General features: G+C 40.9%; 1 pseudogene; it reads left to right on the top strand.

Moving 5' to 3' along the window:
* Positions 1 to 4,347: 4,347 nt before the first annotated feature.
* Positions 4,348 to 5,358, top strand: LOC148090643 (poly(rC)-binding protein 2 pseudogene; annotated as a pseudogene).
* Positions 5,359 to 23,552: the final 18,194 nt, after the last annotated feature.

A 23,552-nucleotide genomic window follows, 5' to 3' on the forward strand; every position in this document is an offset into this window, starting at 1 on the left:
GAGCCCAACCTGCCAATGCACAGTATTATAAAGCAATAACCGATTATTGTTTGAAGCCACTAAGTTCTGGATGGTTTGATATATAAATTCAGGTAGTAGAATTTGGATATTTCAAAGTTCAAAAGCAATGTTTTATAACTGCATTTTCTAAACTTTTACCAATAAAAACACATTATTTTTAAAATCAGAAAAAATTGCTTTATCTATTTTTAAATTTTTAATTAGTTTTTAAAGTTTTTAAATTAAAGAATGACTACCTCTACCTAATTTAAGCTGTTTAACAGAATAATAATTTTAATGGCTAACATTTAAATAGCACTTACTATATGCCAGGCATTATGTGTTTTACATATATTATCATAATCTTAATAATAATTCAATTGCAAAAATATACTGTTATCATATCCTTTTTCCAGTTGAGGAACTTGAGAGCCAAAGAGGTTTATTAACTTGTCCAAGGTCACACAGCTAGTAAAATAGCATATCTATGGTTGATCCCATGCAGCCTGTTTCTTGAGTCTGTGCCTTTAACTGGCAAAAGACAGAGACAAAACTATACATAAATATGAAAGTTCATTTCTGAAAGATGTGGTATCTGAAAGTTACAGCTATGAGATATCCAGGATGCTCCCTGGTCTTTCTTGAGTGTCCTAACTTCATACAATTTCATCAATAAAATGTTGGGGTGGATGTGGTAGGGAAGATGCGCTAGGGCTCAAATTGTTCCATTTTGCTGCCTGTTAGCAACTCTCTTATCAGGATTTGTTGAGGGAGGTGGAGGGTGTTAAAACCTCTAACGAAAAGCAGGTTTGTCAATTGGCAAGGTTCTTATAACTTATGTTTTCCGTCTTTACCAAGACAGCCAACTAGAGAGAGCTATTTATAAGGTCGTTTGTCTCATGTTCTATTGTGCAAGAGGCATTTTTTATGATACACTTCCAGCACGGTTCTGCACACACTACAAACAGTGAATGAATGCTCCACAAAGTGTCGATGATGTTGATGATGATGACACTCAGACACGCCCAGCAGCTTCTCAAAAGGAGGTGGTGTGGCTGAGTTGTTAAGAGTGGCAGTTTAGAGTCAGATTAAACCTGGGTTCAAATCCTGGTGCCACCATTTACAAGTTGTGGGTCCTTGGGCAAGTTAGTTAATCTCTTGAAGCCAATGGTTTTTCCTGTGTCAAGTAGAAATACGAGGGTGTTGTGAAGATTAAATGATATTCTTGTCAAAAACTTGGTAAGAGCTGCTACTCTCTATCATCATCATCATCTCAACTTATCAATATAAAGTTTAGAACTATAATTTCGTCAAATTCTAAATTATCTATAGAGTTCAATGTCATCCAAAGCAAAGGCATAGGAGACCTTTACCATGGAATGACAGAACCTAGAGACTAAAGTTCTTGGTGACAATACTTTCTTGTGTTCTTAATAGTGTAAAATCAGTACAAGAAGGTGGCCCTAGGTGGTCAAATGGAATCAAAATCGGTAATCCCACATGGAGTCACCTGATGATCCTTGGCTTGCCATTTCCTGAGAGAAATTACCCCCAAGTATCATTGTGACTTGGAGATGTGAGTCCCTTTCTAACTCAGCATGGTCACAGTCATAGACTGTCAATGGCTGAAGACAACAAAAAGTGGGTCTGGGCCTGCTTTGTCTTTTCATTATTGTCTTCCACAGCCACAATCACCCATATGATAGCCTTCTTTTCTTCCAACAGCTAGGGTTAATATGTCCAGTCTTAGATAATAATTTGAAGTCCGCAACAGTTAAACTGTAAACAAGACAAAGTCATGTGGGGGGAAAAACTAACAGATTTTGTTAAATAAAAACCAGTGAAACTAAAGGAAAGGTCATAGGTTTTGTATTTCTGTAAAAATGCAATCTAAAGTTAATCCCTATCTGCTAGAATCGCCCCCCCCCTTTTTTTTTTTTTAGGTTACAATTAAATTTCTCCTTGAATAATCATCTTTTACACTTTCCTTAGGGGAAACTGTTTATATTTCATCATACCTTTGAAATGTAATAGATCTCTATATTAATCAGGCTGTCCTACTTAGATCATTCCCTTAAAAGGCTATTGAACTAATCACCTTGGCAGTGAACTTGACCGGTATCAGAGCTACTATAAGTCAACAGTTTTCAAGATAGTTTTGATAACAAATGGCTATAATTCCAGAAGTACCGTTGGCAGGTTGATGCAGTAATGGCTCCCAATTTGTTCAAGTCTCCCTGTATCCATACCCTTGGGTAGTCTTCTACACTGACTCTAGACTCGGCCATGTGACTTGTTGACAAACAGTACAATAACAAATATAATGCAAGCGAACATCTGAAAAGCACTTGCACTTTGGGGCCATTCGTCTCTTGCTCTTCTTAGGACTCTTGTTATAGCTGCCATGTGAGCAACCCCATCCAGAGCTGCCTGATGGACTATGAGAAAAATTCATGGCTCGAATTCACATGGCTGCCTCAGCTAACAGCCAGCCAGTATCTTAGCTCACCTAGCAGCTGCCCATAGACACGTGAGTCACCCAGTTGAGACCAGCAGAAGGCTCATCCATCTGAGCCCAGTCCAAATTTCCTGAGCACAGAATAGTGGTTGTTGTTTTAAGGCATAAGGTTTTGGGGTGGTTTGTTATACAGTGAAAGCTAAATGACATGGTGTCCCAGTGGTAGCAGAGTTGTAGCACCAGCATTGGAGCAAATGTTGGATCCCATCAGAATGCTTTTGCTTATAGACAACTGTAATAGACACTGACATAAAACAAGAAGTGAGCAAATCCAGGGTGGTCCATCTGTCCACAGACACACAGTTATCAACATGGTGGCTATAAAAACTGGAACAAACATAGCCAGAGAGTATGGAAATGGGTATGGGCTGACCCCTCCCTATTCAGTGTTTGAGATCAATTGAGTAGATACTTGAAATTATGAGGATTTTAAGAATAGTGATGGCCTCCAGGTCATCATTACCTAAAACTTCATTTGTTTGCACCTTTGCATTTCATGCTTTGCATAAAGTTCCTAAAGCCCTTGGTTGGGCCAGATCAACTGGCTCATGAAACTGGGACTTGCTTTATGATTTTTTTTCCATCTATTTTTCCTAAGTATATGCTCTGCGAGACATCCCTTAGGAAAAGTGTTCTGTGGTCACATAAATCATCGCATACTCTTGACCTCTCTTGGAATTTCACAATGTACCTTGGCATATTAAAAACCTGTTCATCTTCATTTATCCCAGTGCTGAAATATATTTGACCATGGAACCCTTTTTGTGAGTAACATATATTAAAATCTCAATAACTAATGTTTCTCAGAGAACACATTGAGAAAGTTTTTTTTAACTTTCTTATAATGAAATACAGCACACATATGGAAAAGTACATGAAGCACAAACATGCAGCATAATGAATTATTTTAGACCAAACACTCTTGTAACTACCCCCTGGTCAAGAAATAGAACACTTCCAACCCTTCACTAGACCCCTGTGTACTCCTGGCCCATTACAAATTCCTTCCTCTTCCCTAGAGGTAACCATTTCCCTGACTTTATGGTAATAACTCTCTTGCTGTGTTTTATTGTTTTGCCACCTAAGTATGCATACCTAAACTATAGACTTATTTTGTCTGTTTTTGAAAACTATATAAATGGAATTATACAGTATGTATTGGAGGGGCATTGGGTATAAGTATCTTCAACTTCAACAGATAATGTCAAACTCCCAAATCGAGGGTACCAATTGACACTGCTACCAACAGTGTATGAGAGTTCCAGTTGCTCCATACCCCGGGTTATACTTGGTCATGTCAGATGTTTTAATTTTTGCGAATCTATTCAGTGTATTCTGGGGATTTGAATTTGCATTTCTCTGATTAGTAATGAGGTTGAGCACATTTTATTACATTTATTGATCACTTGGATATCCTCTTTTGTGCAGCTCGTGTTCAAGCCTTTTGCTCGTTTTTCTACTGAGTTTCTATTTCTTTCTTAATTTATAGGAGTTCTTTATTGTCAATAAAAGTCCTTTGTTAGGTGTAAGAGTTGCGGATGTCTTCTCTCACTCTAAGGCTTGCTTTAAGTTCTTCATTTAAATGTAGTCAAATCTCTCCATTGTTTTCCATTTACACTTAGTGCTTTGTGTGTCTCCTTTTTAATAATCACACGTGTCTCCATGTGTGGGGAGCTAGATTTTGAATGGTCAACTCTTTGATCACTGGTAGTGGTGAAAACCAAAAACTGAAGGCGCAAGGAGGAAAGGGGAGTGGATGGGAGGGGAATGGCTGAAGGCCAGAGGAAGAATAGGGATTATCAAGGAGGTGACAGAGGCCTTGCAGGTGGATGGAGGGTACAACTGAAGGTAAATTAAATGTCTCCATCCAGCTCCTTATGCATGGAAAGAAAGCTGACAGTATCATCAGAAAGAAAGGAGGATCAGTTAGGATGCTTGCTGTGTAGGGAGAAAGGTGCGCATATCAGCATCTGAGAAGGGAACTGTGCTGAGAGAATTACTACTTTGGCTAGGCCCACAAACACCACCTTAAAAGCCTTTGCTGTGATTACTTACAAACTGGAAGAAGCCATCAGCACAACAGCACAACTGCCAGTAGACCCCCGTCAGCCGAGCCTGGTGGTGCCTGCTAGCAGCATGGCTCTCTCACTGGGAAAGATGGTTTCAACATCAAGGATATCTGACAAGAGAGTGTAGGGGCTCAAGTCCAGGTAGCAGGGCACAGGCTTCCCAACTTACTAAGCAGGCCATTACAGCTGTTGTCACGAGAAATCCATCACTGAGTGTGTCAAACATACCAGTCTGGTCATGTTGGAGTCACCCTGACCCTGAAGGCCATCAGCTCTCTAGTCATCTTTGCAGCCGGTCAGGACAGATTCAGAACAGGCAGCAACGTGTGAACTTTCCCTACGACACCCCATACGTGTGCCTCAACACTGACCCGAAGACATTCCTTCCGGAGGCCCATGCCATTCAAGGACAGCATGCCATTCAACAACCACACTCAACCAAGCTGCCCTTGTGGGCAATTCAAAAGTCTTTTTTTTTTTTTCTATAGTGCATGACAACCCTGGATTCAATGATGACTTGCCCAATAACAGTCCACTAAGACTCTTTGTGAACTCACCATCCCAAGCATTTTAATTGGCTGCTTAATGGGGCAATAGGGTGCCAAAATCAGTAAGATTTATCAGATGTCTATGATACAGATCAAAACTGTAAACCCAGTAGGAAGGATCTAGTGAAAAGCAGGTTATCATCATTGGATCTGCTGCCAGCATTAGCCTGGTACAATATCTGTCAGGCTTTCCTCAGAGCTGAGTGGCATGGGGAGCAGCTAAAAATCTGTAAGAGTGGAATACTAACACAATTCAGTTTAGTTCTAAAATGTCAGAAATGTTTCAAAAAAATAATTAACAAATGGACTGGAAAAAATTTTTTAGCCAAATAAGTTCTTCCTCATAGTTATTTTTACTGCTGTTTTGCAATCACACGAAGCTTGGAATCTTGATATAGTCTTGCCTTGGGTATCTATTTGCTTAATTTTCCCATGACAAAAGCTACAAGGACAAGAACATCACATTCCACTAGTAATGACTGTGGAGCAACCCATCAGAGATTAAAGAACTGACATTTATTGTTTTGCTACAATATGCCAAGCTTTGTACTGAGCTGTTGACGTACATTATGCACTTCATTCTCTTAATAATTCTGGAGGGAGGTATTGTTATTTCTCTTTTATAAGTGGGGAAACTGAGGTTTACTGAGGCAAAATAACTTGAGCAAGGTCACACAAGTTGAACAGCCAATGAATGGCAAAGGCAGGATTTGAACTCAAGATTGAACCTAACCCTAAAGTTCATGGCTTTCCCAGGGTCACATGCTGCCATCTGGTAAGAGCAGGGGACTTGGCAAAGTTGTTCTGTGAGAGGGAATTATAAAATGTTGCCTTTGCTGAATGATAAATGGTGAGGAAAACTCTTCATATTCACTTTCTGTCTTGGTGTGGGTTACCCTAGAAGCAAAACCTAAGAGAAAGATTTGAGTGAATTTCTTTGGGTAGTGATTCTAGGAAACACCAGTAGGGAAATTGAGACAGAAATGGAAGGCCGCCAATAAAGGGAATGCTATCAAACACTGGAGGGTCATTGGAGCTCAGTCCTGCTGGGAAACTCCCAGGGCCCACTGTTGCTCCATACTCCAGACTTACCCACCTCATCATTGCTCCAAAGGAGGGGTGACACAGCTGGGTATTTTTCCACCAAGTCACAGCCATCATTAGATGAGGGCAGCCAGGGCAGAATTAGTTTCCAGCACTTTCGGCTTGCCCTGACGGAGGGCCCGAGTGCTCCTAGGGCTAGAAAAGGCAGTGCAGGTGTTTGCAGGAAAGAGCCTTTGGCGTAGAGGTGGATACAAAGGGGATGTGGCAGAAAACCAACACTGTCTGCTACACCCTCTACTAATAAAAGCCAGTGAAAAATAGAAATAAACATGAGCTCTGGTAATAAAGAGAAGGCTGAAGGCTATAGAAATGTTTAAAATCCTTCCAAAAGGCTGTGCAATGTAATATTCCTGAGACATTCACACTGGCACCTTCAAATCTAATTTGACACACTGAGGAAATGACACCCACGACACTACAGTTTAATAATTTAGCTATTATTTGAGAGCGATCCTATTAGCAGTCCATTCATTTTCTCCACGGCAGTTCAGTCATTGAAATTCACCCACTGTGTCTTGTGACTATTAGTGATACTCTGAGAAGTATTATTTGTGAGCGTGTACAAAAAAACGTTTGACAAAGATTTCACAGGCAACCTGATACTAAAGACATGATTTCCAAATCTGATTGGGGAATGGGCTGGCTGGATTCGGTCTTAGATATTCTCTTATAGCTGGAGTTTTCCGTCTCACTTTTCCATTCACAAAATGGGGGGGGGGTGGATAGTGGAGGCGGTATTTAGAGATTTTAAATACCAACTAAATAAAGGAGCTTTTTAATGCTAATTAACCCACTTAATCCCTTTCTGGGACTAGCACTTTCAACAGCTTTAAAATAGAATAAAATGTAATAAATGGGGGAGGGGGAGTTGACTATTTAAGAAAGCTACAACTGAAGTTAACTTGAGCTAAGTATACAGAGCCAATGCTGGGTAGATTCAGAAAGAGCAAACATTCAAAAGAAAACACTACAAAATTGAAGTAATTTTCAGTTTCTGGCTCAATTCCTTGTTCAATGATGTACAACTGGTGCCCTGCTTTGTACAAAGGGGCTGCAATTTAATTCATTTGCTCTTGTAAAAGTAATTTTACACCAAAGAGTAAAAGAAAATTAGGCTAAGTAGTTATCAAAACAGGCACTCTTCTCTTGTTCCCCTCATATATATATAAAAACACACATACCATTTTAAAGACAACATTTTCTTTCTTAAAGATGAAATAATGCCTAAGGTATTCTGATGCTTGGCATGTATTTAAGCCTCGGGACATTTTTTTCTTAGGGTGAGCTAAAGTGATTGCTGATCATAGCGCTAATGATGGAACCACACTGCCCTGGGTTAGAGTTCAGGTTCTACCACTTACTGGTCTTAGTTTTTTTACTGGTAAAATGGGGCTAATAATGGTATATTCCTAATCAGCTGTGGGAAAAAATTGCTTCAGGGGAAAACGATGCACTGTCCAGAGCAGGTTGGTGAAAAAACCTTTCTGTAAAGGGCCAGATGGAAAATGAAAGGTTAAGGTGGGTGGTGTGTGGGCAGGCTAAATAGGCATCTCAGATGGTGAATAAAGAAACATTGAATTTATTTAAGGAAAGGGGATGGGGAATGGGGATATCCAAAGGGAAGGGCTACACAGCACTGAGCCAAAGGGTATTGGGTCCATGATGGCAGCAAAAATATACTGGGACAGTGAAGCGAGGAAGAGCATAGAAGGAGAACCCAGGCTGGGCTGCTCTGGCTCACTGAGAAATCAGAGAGAGAAGGGGGCCTTGGAGTCAGGTTCAGGGGTTAAGCCTGGGACGAGCTGCCACTGCCCATTGCTCCCCTGGTTGCAAGTCTCATGGGGTCCCCTCAGAGGGAAGAAAGGGGAAGGAGATGGTGCTGGTGTGCTCCCCTAATGGGGAGTATGAGCTGGGTCCTTTGTCCTGATTGTAATTATCTCCTTCTTGCAGGTGAAATCTCAGGGGTGGTCTCAGGGGAAGTGTCTCAATAGAACATTCATCAGTTTTCCAGGTGCGCTCTTTCAGGGCCATGGTCTCCACTGATTGGTCAGTGCCAGGGCAGGGGGTCATTAGTCAATGCAGCTGGTCCTGAGGCAGCCATGGCACCACTTGTCTGGTTTTGCTGTTTTTTCTGGGCCTGGAGCTGAAATACAACTGAGGCTTAGATGTTATCTTTAGGGAGGAAATGCTCACTGGGTCTAAACTGCATGACCAGCGATATGCTGGGGGAGGTTATGTTACTCTGGGGACAATGTTCTTGTTTTCCCAGTTTTGCCCATTGCTAGGCACCTGGGGCTTCCTGCCCTGGTGAGTTTCTGTACCTGAGTTTTCCGTACCTGGGTTTCTGTACCTGGCCCATCTAACAGTAAATACTTTAGGCTTTGTGGGCTAAATGGCCACTGATGCAATTATTCAATTCTGCCATTTTAGCATCAAACAACTATAGAAAATACACAGGTGAAATATGTGTGGCTGTGTTCCAATAAAATTTTATTTACAAAAATAGGCAGTTTTGGCACATGTGCGGTAATCTAGAGCACACTTTTCTCTTTTATTTTATTTTTGGTTAAAATATTGCAGATGTCCCTTTTTCTCCCCAATGACCCATTCCACCCCATCCCATCCCCTCCCCAGTCCCTCTCCTCACAATTGTCCGTGTCCTTGGGTTGTGCACAAATGCATATAAATTCTTTAGTTACTCTCTCCCCCTTCATCCCCCCGCCCCCTCCATCCCTCTGAGATATATCAGTCTGTTCCATGCTTCCATGTCCTTGAATCTATTCTGTTCATCAGTTTATTAAGTTCTTTAGACTCCACATATAAGTGAGATCATGTGATGTTTGTCTTTCTCTGCCTGGCTTATTTCACTTAGCATAATATTCTCCAGGTCCATCCATACTGTCCCAAAGGGTACGAGATCTTTTTTCTTTACAGCTGTGTAGTATTCCACGGTGTAAATGTCCCACAGCTTTTTATCCGCTCATCTACTGATGGGCACTTGGGCTGTTTCCAGATCTTAGCTATTGTAAACTGTGTAGAGCACACCTTTCTTGAGGTTATGATTCTAGTGTTGCATTGCCTTTGAGCCATTTTACAACTCTGTATTTGCAAAAATAATTTTTGTCTACAGATGGGCAAATTCTGTCCAGTAAAGGTTTAATGGACTTCCTTCCTGGACTATGGAAGAGATCAATTTTGCTTTAATTTGCATATCTATTTAAATATTTCTATAAATGTCTCTGTCCTTTGGATTCTCCCTTGAACTGGTTGTAACATCTTACCAGTTTCCCCATTAATGAGTTAAATTAAATACTTAACATTGTTAAAGAAAAAATTATTCTGATGCTTGTTAAAATGGTAAGAAAGATTTTATTCAGGACTCTTGCAAAAGGTGTGAAGACTTTCACAGTAGAGGAGAGAGATAGGGTTCAACTCTGAAAACCACAAAGACAGCTGGAGATTTATGGCCAACAAGGAGACTGAGGAGGGTCAGTGGATGGTAAATCACTAATAAGAGACATCAAGGGTAAAGGGGTTCTTGTTAAACCAACTTAACAGGATTCTTGCTGAAGGCAAGCCAGGGAAATAAGATGTGGGGGCTGGGGTGAGAAATTTGATCAGATATTAAGGGAAGTAGGATACCAAGGATGGGGGATTCTGGTTAAAGTGATTCAGTGGGATTTTTGAATAAGCAGGCCAAGGACAGAGCCCAAAGTTGGGGCCTTAAGGGCTTAGAGGAACCTGACTAGAGTTAGGTTAAGGAGAGAGTCTTTATCAAGCAACGTGTATTCACTTTAAATCTGTATGTAAGTCACAGTTGTGCCTTTTTAAAATTAACCTTTAATCCACCCAATACTTTTGAAGGAATTAACATAGCAACTGGCACATGGTAAGTACTCAATAAAGTTGTTGAGGTGTTACTGCTGCTTTTGTTGTTATGTTTATATGAATGAGAATGCCAACAAGAAACAGAATCTAGTCCAGGGGTTCAAATGGACAGACTCCAGCGAAGAGACTACTTTGTGGGCAGGTAAAGGGAACCAATAAGGAATATTCAAGTGCCCAGAGTCTATGACAAGGGACCATTACCATTCTTGTGCTGAAGGGAACAAGGGGAAGAAATAGTGTTACTGGGCTGCAACAAGAGCTGGGGCCATGGATGAGGGACCACTTATCAGGATCTGTAGTCATGGAGAAGCCCAGCACTTGCCAGAGACGGGTACTCAGACAGGAAGGATCCAGGAAAGGTATATCTCAGTCTTTCTTCCCTCCTGCCTTCTGATCTTTTGCCGGCCCTCCCTTTGACTGAACCCAATCAAAAGTTAGCTGACAGGGAAACCTGAGTGATGTACTCTGTTTCATGGGGCACAGAGCCAGGCAAAGAAGGGTGGAGAATATATCTTGGGGAAGTAAGGAAGGATGAAGAATAACCAGCACAACTATTACTATTTTATTTTTATAATGCTCAAAACCTACAGAATGTACAACACCAACAGTAAATCCTAATTTAAGCTCTGGACTTTGGGTGATTATGATGTATCAGTGTAGGTTCATTGATTGTAACAAATATGCCACTCTGGTGAAGGATGTTGATAGTGGGGAAAGCTGTGTGTGTCGGGGTAGGGGTGCCAGGAGTTTATGGGAAATCTCTGTATTTCCTACCTGATTTTACTGTGAACTTAAAACTACTCTAAAACAAAGCCTATTGAATTTTTAAAAATATTTTTATAATGATTTATGTTTTCTAAAACCTTTGCATAAAAGTTGTGAGGAAATAAGGCAAATATAGTATATTCATATTACAGACAAGGAAAGTAAAGCTTCAAATACTTCAAGTTCAACTAACAAGTGAGAGAGCCCTCTAATTCTAAGTTTAGTGTGCATAGAACAGAGGTCAGTCTTTTGTGGGAGGAAATGCTAGAGAAGCTAAGAAAGAAAGCAAAGAGAAATTTTCTTGTTTGGTACATTTTGTCCCTGATAGAAACAGGAGTGGGTCCTACTCACTTCTGGCCAAGAAAGTGAGTCCAAGTATGAGAGGGGTGGGGTGGGTGGGGTGTGTGTGTGTGTGTGTGTGTGTGAGTGTGTGTGTGTGTGTGTGTCTGTCTGTCTGTCTGTCTAGGGGAGTAACCTCATGGGACCACTCTCTATAACTTCTTCCAGAAATGTTGTGTGTTGATGTAGTTGTACCTCGAGAGACCCCTCCTTATGCTTTAACTTCTCCCTTACACACATCAGGCTCTGCTGGTTTCCCAAGGGCAGAGCAGTCCACAGGAATGCCCCACATGGAGTAGAAGGCTATTAGTGTGCCAGAGACAGAACATCTCTGGTAATCTGTTTCCTGCACCTGAAAAATCTCTCTTACCTCCACCTCTGCTTAACTAAATCTTCCTCTTTAGGACTTCAATTTATTTTTTTTTTTTAAATATATCTTTATTGATTTCAGAGAGAGGAAGGGAGAGGAAGAGGGAGAGAGAGAGAAAAATATCAATGATGAGAGTCACTGGTCGGCTGCCTCCCGCACGCCCCCGACTGGGGATGGAGCCCGCAACCCGGGCATGTGCCCTGAGTGGGAATCGAACCCCGATCTCCTGGATCCTAGGCCCATGCTCAACCGCTGAGCCACGCCGGCTGGGCAGGGCTTCGATTTAAAGGTTACTTCCCCCCAGAGATGCCTTCTCTTACCCCCAGTATACATTGTTTTTCTCACTATTCTTTGCTACATGCCTTGTGTTTTCTTCAGAGAGCTTATCACAATGTACACTTGTTTAGATATTTGTCAATCTGTTTATTGCTAGAGTTTCTCTCTGTTGACTATAAGGTTCATGAAAACTGAAACATTATTTACCACCAGTTACCTAGTGTTCAGCATAGGCCTGGCATGGAGGTGATAATGAATAAATGTGTGTTAAGTAAGTAAATGTATGAATAAGTGAAGTAAATAAATTAAGCTAAATGAATGAAACTAGTCACCCCTTCCAACCTCACATAACAGACTTTTCTCTATCACCAACTAGACTATGGATAGCAAGATATCAGAGGGAGAGAGTAAAGGATTTGGGAATCAGGACAGATTTTACATATGGTTTATAAGGACTTGGGTTTCTATTCTGAGTGCAATGGAAAGCCACTGGAGGGTTTAAGACATTTTTTGTTCCACCTTCTATTTCATCTAGCACTCTGTTCCATCCCTAATGACTCATAGAAGGTACTCAATAAATTTACTGAATGAATGAATGAATGAATGAATGAATGAATGAATGAATGAATGAAAATATGATCTCTATCCTTAAAGAACTTACAGTTGTTGTGATAAGATGCAATTCATATTCATGGAATTTCTGGAGAATTACAGGAATGGGAAGGGGAATACATATGTCAGACTTCAATCAAACATTTGGTGAAAGAAACTTAGTAATCTCATCTATATATTTCAAAATGGTTCACTGTCTGCCTTGTCTCCACTATTTCAATCAAAAACAACTTCAGAGAACCCAAGTCTACAACTGATTCAGAGCCCAATACCATGAGGTGTGCCAAAAATACTCTTTCAGCTCTTATGCTGCTTCAGCAGTTGGATTAATTTTTAGTGCAGTGCATTTCACATGCCTGCTCTCTAGATAGACTGGGTAATCCCTCAAGGGGAGCTACCAGATGTGGTTCCCATCATCTTGCATAGCCAACAAATAGCTCTGAGGATTCTGGTTTTTCCCTTGGCTGTCCTGACTCTCTAGTCTTCCTTGGTAATGAGGGTGGGAGCAATGGTTTTGGTCTGGAATCATTGACTTTTCTGTATAAAGGCTAGGGGTGGTGCTCCAAGGTTGTGGAAAAAGCTTTGAACCTGTTTTTAGACTCAACTCACCATCTGTATGTCTATACACCCATCATTTCATCTTTCTGGGACTCAGTGTTTCTAACCCATAAAATTAGAGGGTGGAGGGTGGATAGAGAGAATTCCCAAGATCCCTTCCTGTTCTTCTAGGATTCTAATTCCTGATGTGATGTGAGAAAATGATCCCTCAAATGGCCACAATCCATCTTCTAGCTTCCAGAACACTCCTTAGCCATACATTTGCTGTATCTCTGAACCATTTCCAGATATTTCAGATTTGTCTAATTCTAGAGGCTCTCTTATTTCTGAAATGCCAGGCCCTGATCAGTTTAGTAAAGGCAGCTTATTTTTATTTTTTGGCATTGAATTTCTGACATCTGGAACAACTTCCTGTCATATCCCAGAAGGTTCCCTCCCAGAGTGTCTTCAACAGCAGCAAACAATTTACACCCACCCAGGACTCATCATGCCTAAGATGTCTTGGGCATCTTATTGCAATTAGGAGAAAATGAAACCAGGAGCTCAGTCTGATGAAAACTGAGGTTGGAAACTAGTATTAAAATAGAAATCATTAATGCAGAAAAAAATGTAGCTGAAAGTGCCAATTCATGTGAGGTAGTATGTTTGGGAAAGCAAGGAGAGAGTGCCAAGTAGTTATGTCTGCAGTTCTGTGGGATGGGACAAACTAAGGACAACATTAAGCATCTACTTGTTGGTTAATGTGCCAGAGATTCTGATGAGCTGATAAAATAGGAGAAGCCATTGAAAGGCTCTTGGGACAGTGCCCTTAAACATCATTACATTATATGGCTAGTAATTGACTATTATAGGTTGTACTCACCCAGATGCAGACTCTGAAACAAAGGATATGAGTGTAGTAGTTTACTTAGGAGCTGATCCCAGAAAACACTTAGGGGAATGAGGAAGTGAGACAGGGAAGAGAAGCCAATAAAGAGTATTTTTGAGCAGGGTACCATTGTGGGTGTTGAGGTTCAATCTGCTGGGGAACTCTAGGAACCGTGTAGAATACATCTCAATGTGCCACTTGAGAGGCATGAAAACTGGAGTATTTATCCTCCAACTCCCATCCATCATTAGCTAAGGGCTGCTGCTGGAGGCATTGCTGGCCTTCCCTCCTGGAAGTTGATAGAGAACCCTAAGGGGAAGAGCTATAGGTGCTTGAAGTGGGTGCCTTCAGCACGCACTAGAATGCTAAGTGCTGAGGGAATGTGAGTGGGACACTGATAGCACCTGCTGTATTAACCCTGACCATGGTTCACATTGCTGGATAGTGAATCACAATGAGTCAGGTATGGGGGGAAATCATAGCATCTTTGAGATGAGAGCATCTCACCAATATCTGGCCTATCTCCCTTATTTTCCAGATAAAACCAAGGTTTAGAATAACATTGTCCAATAAAAATATAATGCAAGACATATATATGTGTGTGTGTGTGTGTGTGATTTTTAAAAGTTTAGAAGCATATTTAAAAAGTAAAATGAAACAGATGAAATTAATTTTAGTGCCATATTTTATTTAACCCAATATGTTTGAACTATTATATTTTTAAAATGTAATCAACACAAAAATTTTTACTGAAATATTTTGCATTTTTTTCCACTTACAGCACATCCCACTTCTGACTGGCTCCATTTCAAGTGCTCAGTAGCCATCTATGGCTAGTGCCTACCATACTGGAAAGCACAAATTTAGAACATTTCCATCACTGCAGAAAGTTCTATTGGACAGTGCTGGTCTACTTAGTTTGTGTCATTTGCCCCAAGTTAGAGAGCCTGTGGACAGTAAAAGTAGTTGGCAAGATGCCAGAAGAAGGTCTCTGGTTGGCTGGAACCCTAAGCTTTAAATCTCCCCCAAAATAGGGGGGAAGGGGTTCTCATGGAGCCTCAAGCTGTTTGGTGCCAAGATTAACTTGGCTGGTTGCATAACTCCTAGATATAAGAAGATACAGAGGTCAAGCTCAGGTAGACTTTTTGAGAGAAAGGGTCAGGTATCTCTTATTCACTACTGTGTCCCCAGCCAGGACCTGGCCCTTAAGTAGCCATCAAGGGAGCTCTGTTAAATGTTGATTAGAAGCATCCTTGTAGGGAATCCAAAATGGCAGTGGAGTAGGTGGAAGCTACACTGACTCTTCCCAGGACCAAACCGGAATTACAACTAAAATATAGAGCAATCAACCTGAATAACCAACTGAAGACTAGCTGAACAGAAGTCTTATAAGCAAGGCTTTACAGAACCAACCACATGGAGACTGCTAGGAAGGGTCCAGACCTGAAAAGGGCTGGCCCCACAGCCACATGCAGAGGCTTAGAATTCGGATGAACTGGGGTTTGGCTCTGGAGAGAGAGCAGAAGGGACAGCCACCAGGATCCTTGTGCTGAGTCCCTCTCCCACACCACAGTAGCCATCTTTATTGGGTGGAACACTCCCCTCCATATGACATCAGCCTGAGGGAAAGCAATAGCCCCACCCTCTGGACTCCCTATCACCTCACCCTGTGGAGTTCATACCCTGCTGAGTAGTCAGCTGCCTGGGCAGGGGTGTAGAGGTCCTGACAAACTCAAGTAGTGTCAGAGTTGTGTGGCTCTGGGATGGAGGCCACTCCTCCACCTTTCCCCAAGCCTAACCAGCACTCTCCCTCATGGGAGATCCACTAGCCCCACTCTCTCAATTCCTGGTGGCCCCACCCTACTGAGCTCAGGCTAGCAGAATCTGAGACACACTGAGTTGTATGGCTCTTTTGTTGACCTGCCCCTGGACTCAGTGATGGTGAAAGCCAGCCTTGGTGCACAGCTCGGTCCTTTCTACACACACCCAGGCCCAAGAGAGGCAGCCAAAAGCTATGGATTGCTTTGTAGCTCCAAACAGGTTGCCCAGAGCAAGTCACAGGCAGTGTCTGACATTGAACTGCACCAGAGTTCCTCCCAAGAAGCCCCAGAAGCAACACACCCAGCTTCAGACAACATCAGAGCAGGATGCAATTAGCTTCACAAGTGGCATATCCAAAGGGAGATCTTGGGAGGCACCAGACCCTGCTGAGGCAAATTCTGCTTAGCGTGCTCAGTACCTACGCAGAAGCTCATACATTGTGGATGAGGTCAATCCTCACAGTCAGCCATCCTGAGGGTCGATCCCATGCACAAACTGGCCAATAGCAATCAAGACTCAATTACAACAGGAAGGCTAGCATAACCCACACAAGGGACATTCCTGGAGCACCCAGCTCAGGTGATCAAGGAGACTGTGCCACTGGATCTCACAAGACACCTACTATGTAAGTCCACCCTGCCAACACTGGGAGACACAGAAGATCTACCTAATACATAGAAACAAATATAAAGAGGAAGCCAAAATGGAAAGACAAAGAAACATGCCCCAAATGAAAGAAAAAAGAACCTTCAAAAAAAGAATTAAATTAAATGGAGGCAAGCAATTTATTAGATATAGAGTTCAAAAAAATGATTATAAGGATGCTCAAGAAAGAACTACATCAGTATGAAAAATAACATAGAAAACATAAAAAATAGCCAGTCAGAAATGAAAAATTACAATATTTGAAGTGAAGAGTACACTGGAAGGAATAAACAGTAGGTTGGATAAAGCAGAGGATTAAATCAGCAATTTCGAAGACAAGGTAGCAGAAAACACCTGATCAGAAAAGAAGAAAGAAAAAAAAATGGGGATAGTTTAAGGGACCCCTGGGACAACATAAAGTATAACAACATCCACATAAGTGGAAGATATACTGTGTTCATGGATTAGGAAGAATGAACATCATTAAAATGCCTGGGGATGGGGTTGGGAGGAGGTGGAAGAGGGTATAGGGAGAATAAATGGTGATGGATGGAAACTTGACTTGGTGTGGTAAACACATAATACAGTGTAGAGACGATGTGTTGTAGAACTGTGCACCTGAAACTTGTATAATTTTGTTAACCAGTGTCACCCCAATTAATTCAATGAAAAAAATGTCCATACTACTCAAAGCAATCTATAGATTCAACACAATTTCTATCAAGATACCAATGGTGTATTTCACAAAACTAGAATAAATATTCCAAAAATTTATATGGAACCACAAAAGACCCCAAATAGCAACAGCAATCTTGAGAAAGAAGAACAAAGTTGGAGGAATCACAATTCCTGATATCAAACTGTATGACAAGGCCATAGTAATCAAAACAACATGGTACTGGCATAAAAACATATAAATCAATGAAACAGAATAGAGAGTCCAGAAATAAACCCATGCCTTAATGGTCAATTAATATTTGACAAAGGAGGCAAGAACATACAATGGGATAAAGACAGTTTATTCAATAAATAGTGTTGGGAAAATTGGACAGATATGTGCAAAAAAAATGAAACTAGAACATTCTTACACCATACACAAGAATAAACTAAAAATGGATTAAAGGCTTAAATGTAGGACTTGCAACCATAAAAATTTTAGAAGAAAATATAGACAATAAAATTTCAGACATTTCTTATAGCAATTTTTTTTTCGATATATTGACTCAGGCAAGGGAAACAAAAGAAAAAATAAACAAATGCACTACATCAAACTAAAATGTTTTTGCAAATGAAACAATTAACAAAATGAAAAGATAACCCACTGAATGGAAGAACATATTCACCAATGATACATCTGATAAGGGATTAATATCCAAATTTTATAAAGAAGTTATACAACACCAAAAAAAAAAAAAATCCGAAAAATCCAATTAAAAAGTAGGCACAGGGCCTGAAAAGACACTTCTCCAAAAAGAACATACAGCCCGACTGGTGTGGCTCAGTTGGTTGGGAGCTGTCCCATGCACCAAGAAGTCGCCAGTTCAATTCCTGGTCTGAGCACATGCCCAGGTTTCTGGCTCGATCCCAAGTAGGGGGTATGCAGGAGGCAACTGATCAGATGTTTCTCTCTCATAGATGTTTATATTTCTCTCTCCCTCTCCCTTCCTCTCTCTGAAATCAATAAAAACATTGTTTTTTAAAGAAAAGGACATACGGATGGCCAATAGACATATGAAATGATGTTCAAAGTCACTAATCATCAGGGAAATGCAGATCAAAACCACAATGAGATACTACCTCATGCCTGTCAGAATGGCTATCATCAATAAATCAACAAACAACAAGTGGTGGCAAGGATGTGGAGAAAAGGGGAACCTTTATTCACTGTTGGTAAGAATGCAGATTGGTGCAGCCACTGTGGGAAACAGTATAGAGTTTCCTCAAAAAATTAAAAATGGAACTGCCTTTTGACCCAGTGATCCCACTTCTGGGAATATATCCTAAGAATCCCAAAATACCAATCAGAAAGAATATACACACCCCTAAGTTCATAGCAGTGTTATTTACAATAGCCAATATCTGGAAATAGCCCAAGTGCCCATCAGTACATGAGTGATTATAAAAGCTGTGGTACATATATACAATGGAATACTACTCAGCCATAAAAAGAAGGCAACCTTACCTTTTGCAACAGCATGAATGGACCTAGAGAGTAATATGCTAAGTGAAATAATTCAGTCACAGAGAGACAAATATCGTATGTTTTCACTTACATGTGGAATCTAGTGAACAAAATAGAAACATACTCATAGATACAGAAAACAGACTGACAGCTGTCAGAGGGGAGGGGGGTTGGGGTGAAAAAAGGTAAAGGGATTAAGGAAAAAAAACAAGGAAAAAAGACCAATAGACACAGACAACAATATGGTGAATAAATACCAGAGGGAAAGGGGGTGGGGGGCATGTAGAATAGGGTAAAGGGGGGATAAATGGTGACAGAAAGAGACTTGACTTTAGATGATGAACACATAATACAATATACAGATGATGTATTATAAAATTGTACTCTTGAAACCTATATAATTTTGTTAACCAATGTTATCCCAATAAATTCAATAAAATTTAAAAAGGAAAAAGAAAGAAGCATCCTTTGGGTGGCTGTCATACAGTCATCAGTAGGTGAGGACTGTGGAACAGCTGTGAGGTTGTCATGAGCATCATCATAATTTTAGAAGTCATCTGGGTGAAGCAGTCATGAGCAAACTGGTCAAAGAATGGCTAGACCATAGAATTTAAAAGATAATGAAGTATTTTTCCATTAACCAATCCTTTCTTAACAGACCACTTAGCATGCCATCCTACAAAGAGAGAAACAGAGGCACAGAGCAGTGAAGAGAATTTTCCAGTAAGACCATCGTGTTTGCCTGGAGCAAACTGCTTTGACATTGGGCCCAATACATACATTTAACAAGAGGCAATTTGCCCAAGGTTTTATTCCCATAATAAATCTTATTCTATGTTCCTTAGATGGCCTGTCTTCTCTTCTCTGCATTACACTAACAGCTCCCTTTCCCAGCAGTGGTGGTAATAAATGGTGTGCTCACAATGTAGAAGTTAAGGTTTCAAGGTGAAGCCTCTGGAAGCCATTCCTTTGTAATTTCATTTATGGTCATGCCATATTTCATGGTGCAACTCACTAACTCTGTGGGTGGCTCTGTGTGTGTTCCAGGGAAAGGGAGAATGAGACACATCTCTGCCCTCCAATCCTCACACACCCCTCCCAGTGGAATTTGGAAGTTAAAGCACCTCCTGGGTTGTAAAGGGAGATTTTAAACCTCTCCTGGTGTTCATGCAGACCTGCTTGCTATCCAGCAAGCCAGGATAAGGAATGTTGGAGATGTGGGTGCTCCAGGAAGCCTGTTCTAATCCCTTCAGCCCACCATAAGGTCCCTTCCTAAGAAGTTCTATAGCACTGATTGTCAAGCCAGGCCTCTGTCTTCTGTCCACAATTAGACAGCTATTTCTCTTGAGAGTAACATCTAGGGAAGATGTTACTTTCTTGCCCCATGCACATTGTCCAACCCCACCAGAGCACTGTTAATTTGTTGACTGATTTAATGAAAGTATTGGCAACCTCCATCTTTGCTGTACTAAAATCATCTGTTGGTATGGCCTGGCCTCTCTAGGGGGCAAACAATGCAACATGATTGGTTCACATCCTCCAAGAAGGGGCCAAGAGTCCTAAGACCAAGGAGGGAAGAAACTCAATGTATATGTTTGGGGTCTAGACCAGTTTCAAGTTCGGTCTGAAGCCAAAGCATAACCTGACTTTGCACACAGACTCCCCCAACACACACACAATTAGAGACCATTTAGGACTCCTTGAAGACACAGTCAATATATTCTTTATCTGGTACACAGTGGACGCTCAATAAATATTTGTTAAATAAAATCAATCAAGATGGCCACCATGACTTTGCTTATCCTGCAGAGGCTGCATGATAAAGTGGGGAAAGCATGGGCAATAGATTTGAGTTCAAGTCCCACCTCTACCTCAAGCTATCTGAATGCATTGGGGCAAATGCCTTAACCTTTCAGAGTCTCAATTTCCTCACCTGCAAAATGGGAATGATAATATCTACCTCTTAGAATCATTTTGATGATTACATGTGATGTCTTCCATAAAATTCCTAGGTACCTAATAGACACATGGGAAACATCAATTACTGTCCCCTCTGTCTGGAATGTTCTTGCTCATCCGGTAAACTCCCAGGTACCTTTTAAAGCTCACCTTGAATATAACAGGCTGGGAAGAGGTACTCACTCCTTCTGCCCTGCTTTCCTTGTATCTCTTCAGGCAGCTATTATTGCATGTCTCACCCCATACTGCAATGATTTAGGTCACTGCTCTCTATCCTTAAGGTCAAAATCAAGTTTTCACCATTTTATATCCCCAGTGCTAAGTATACTGCCTAGCTTATAGTAGGTACTCAATAAAAACTTCCTTTTCCATGTAGGACAAAAGATAAGATACATATTAAAATGTAATAGTGGTTAGCTGTGGTTGGGATTATGTGTGATTTTCTTCTTTTGGGGGGGTCATCAATATTTTTATTTATTTATTCATTTATAAATATATCTTAATTTATTTCAGAGAGAGAAATGGAGAGAGAGGGAGAGACAGAAACATCAATAATGAGAGAGTAATTGATTGGCTGCCTCCTGCACGCCCCCTCTGGGGATTGAGCCTGCAACCTGGGCATGCGCACTGAATGAGAATTGAACCTCAATGTCCTGGATCATAGGCCGATGCTCAACTGCTGAGCCATGCCAGCTGGGCATCAATATTTTTTAAAATGTTTCTCCATATAATGGTCTGTTTTATTTGAGTAACAAAATGATTCTGTTAAAACAAATAAATATATGTTCAACAAGATGGATGGATGAAAGAATAGATATATTCAATACATTTAAGCAGTTTTCATTCCTCCAGATTCTCAGTATGTGTGTCTAAGACTGAGTTTGCTGCATGGTGAGAAAGATATTTCCACTCCCCATGAGTCTTCTTCCTATTTCCTATTAAAATGGCTTTGAAGCTCTGTCCCTTATGTCCAAACTCACATTTTCTGAATACCCATTCCAAGAAGGAAAAATCACCCCCATTTCCACCATTGTCTATGGTAGGACTCAGCAAACATTTTCTATAAAGGTCCAGATAGTAAATAATTTAGTCTTTTGAGGCTATACCATCTCTGTTCACAATTTCTCAGCTCTGCTATTATAGCATAAAAGCAGCCATAAACAATACGTAAATGAATAAGCATGGCTGTGGGCCAATAAAACTTTTTTACAAAACCACAGCAGGCCAGGTTTGGCCCAAAGGCCATAGTTTGCCAATCCCTGGTCTATGACTTTGTCAATATTGTTCCCCTGCCTGAACAGCTCTCTCTCCTGTCTGCCTACTTCAATTCTATCCATCATCTATCTTTCTGCTATAACATCACTACTTATCACCTACTGCCTTAGTCTGCTGTTACTGTAATGTAATTACATGTATTCTAATAGGTACTAGATAAAGTTGAACTGTTTGCTGAGAAGTGTTCTTCTTTTGTGGGGATTTTTTAAAGGGGTATGCTTTAGAATTATGCTTGGAAAGGACTGGAGTGGGAGAATTTAAATATTCATAATAATAGTGTACAGGGCATTAGCATTATAATGATGTGGTGAGCATAGTGATTCCCATCTTAGAAGAAAAAGAAATACAAAAAAAGCTAAGCAGCTCTACAGTGACCTAATGCAGAGCAACAAAGAGAAGCCAGGTACTATGACTCAATGTCTCATTCCTTCAGAAGGGTCTTCACTCTATTTCTAAAACCTAAAAGGAAAACAGTAATAGGCACTTCTTTGCACAAGCGCAAAGGAGGTGTGTCTTTGCACAAGCTGGGGAGGATAAATCAGTCCCATCACTGGAGATGTTGAAGTTTCCCTTCAAAATTAGCTACCATACAGCAGTGTGTGCAGAACTCTGGCTTCAGCTTTCAGTTTTCATTTTTTCTGCTCTCCCAAATGCTGAGCCTGTGCTCTTGGCTCAGTGAGATGTGCTAAGGTTTATGCTTAGGATCACGTGGCAGCCCCAGCAGCTCACGGCAAATGCGACTGAGTAGTCCATAAATGGTACTTGTTTGGTGGCAAAATGCTTGGCTCCCTCTCCCTAAAAAGGAAATAATAAAGAAAATGTACCTTACAGTCACCATGCTGCCAATAACACAATTTCCTGATTTTCAGACCACTTGCTGACAGAGCAGACCCTTGGAGAACAGAGATGCAAAGCCTGTTGATTCCCACTTGGGGCTTTTCTGAACATTTGACAACCCATACTTGCAGCAGCAGCAGCAGCAGCTCTGTTTGTGAGCACACACCATCTGGTCCCAGGGCTGCTGGAACTAAATGAAGGGAATATATTTGAATAGAGCTTTAACCTGGGTGTTTTGTGTGTGTTTTTTAACACACCTCCTATGGCTTCCTTTGGAATTATAGATTTAAGGATTTACCCTTTCCTTCCCCTGCAGTCATTCCAACCATACCAAACCTTTTTAAACAGAGCTCATGTATTCATTCATTGATTCAGTCACTCATTCATTCATCCATTTATTCATTAAGATAGCATATATTGAGCACTTTGCAAATGCCAACACTTCAGATATAGCAATGTAAAAGTCAGATGTGGTCCCTGTCAGAAATTACAGTTGGGAACACAACCCAAAATTAAACACAATTAAGTGTGAGAAAGGTTATCCATGGGACAGTACAGTGAGCTGGGTAAGATGACCATGTACTTTTTCATCTAATCCTGGATGCTTTTGAGAGTAAAAGAAGGTGATATTAATAATGATTCCAGAACAGCAGGTTAAGTTAGGATTGTCCTGGGCCAGACGGGTCACATGGTTCCTCTAGTTTTGGCCATGAAGTAAGGGACATAAGTTTATAGGTCCACTTCCCCTCCTCTTCCTTTGTTACTCTATTCCTACCTTCCCCCATTCTCCTCCTGCTGTTGTTTCTTTAAAGGGCAGCAGAATTAGGTGGCATGAGTGATGGAGCCCATCAGTATCAGTGCTTTCAACCCAGCACTCGGCAGTGTTGCTGGTCATTGATCTTTCATCACTTCCTCCCA

This window comes from Miniopterus natalensis, chromosome X (genome assembly GCF_054644295.1).
Source record: "Miniopterus natalensis isolate mMinNat1 chromosome X, mMinNat1.hap1, whole genome shotgun sequence".
Classification (NCBI taxonomy): domain Eukaryota; kingdom Metazoa; phylum Chordata; class Mammalia; order Chiroptera; family Miniopteridae; genus Miniopterus; species Miniopterus natalensis.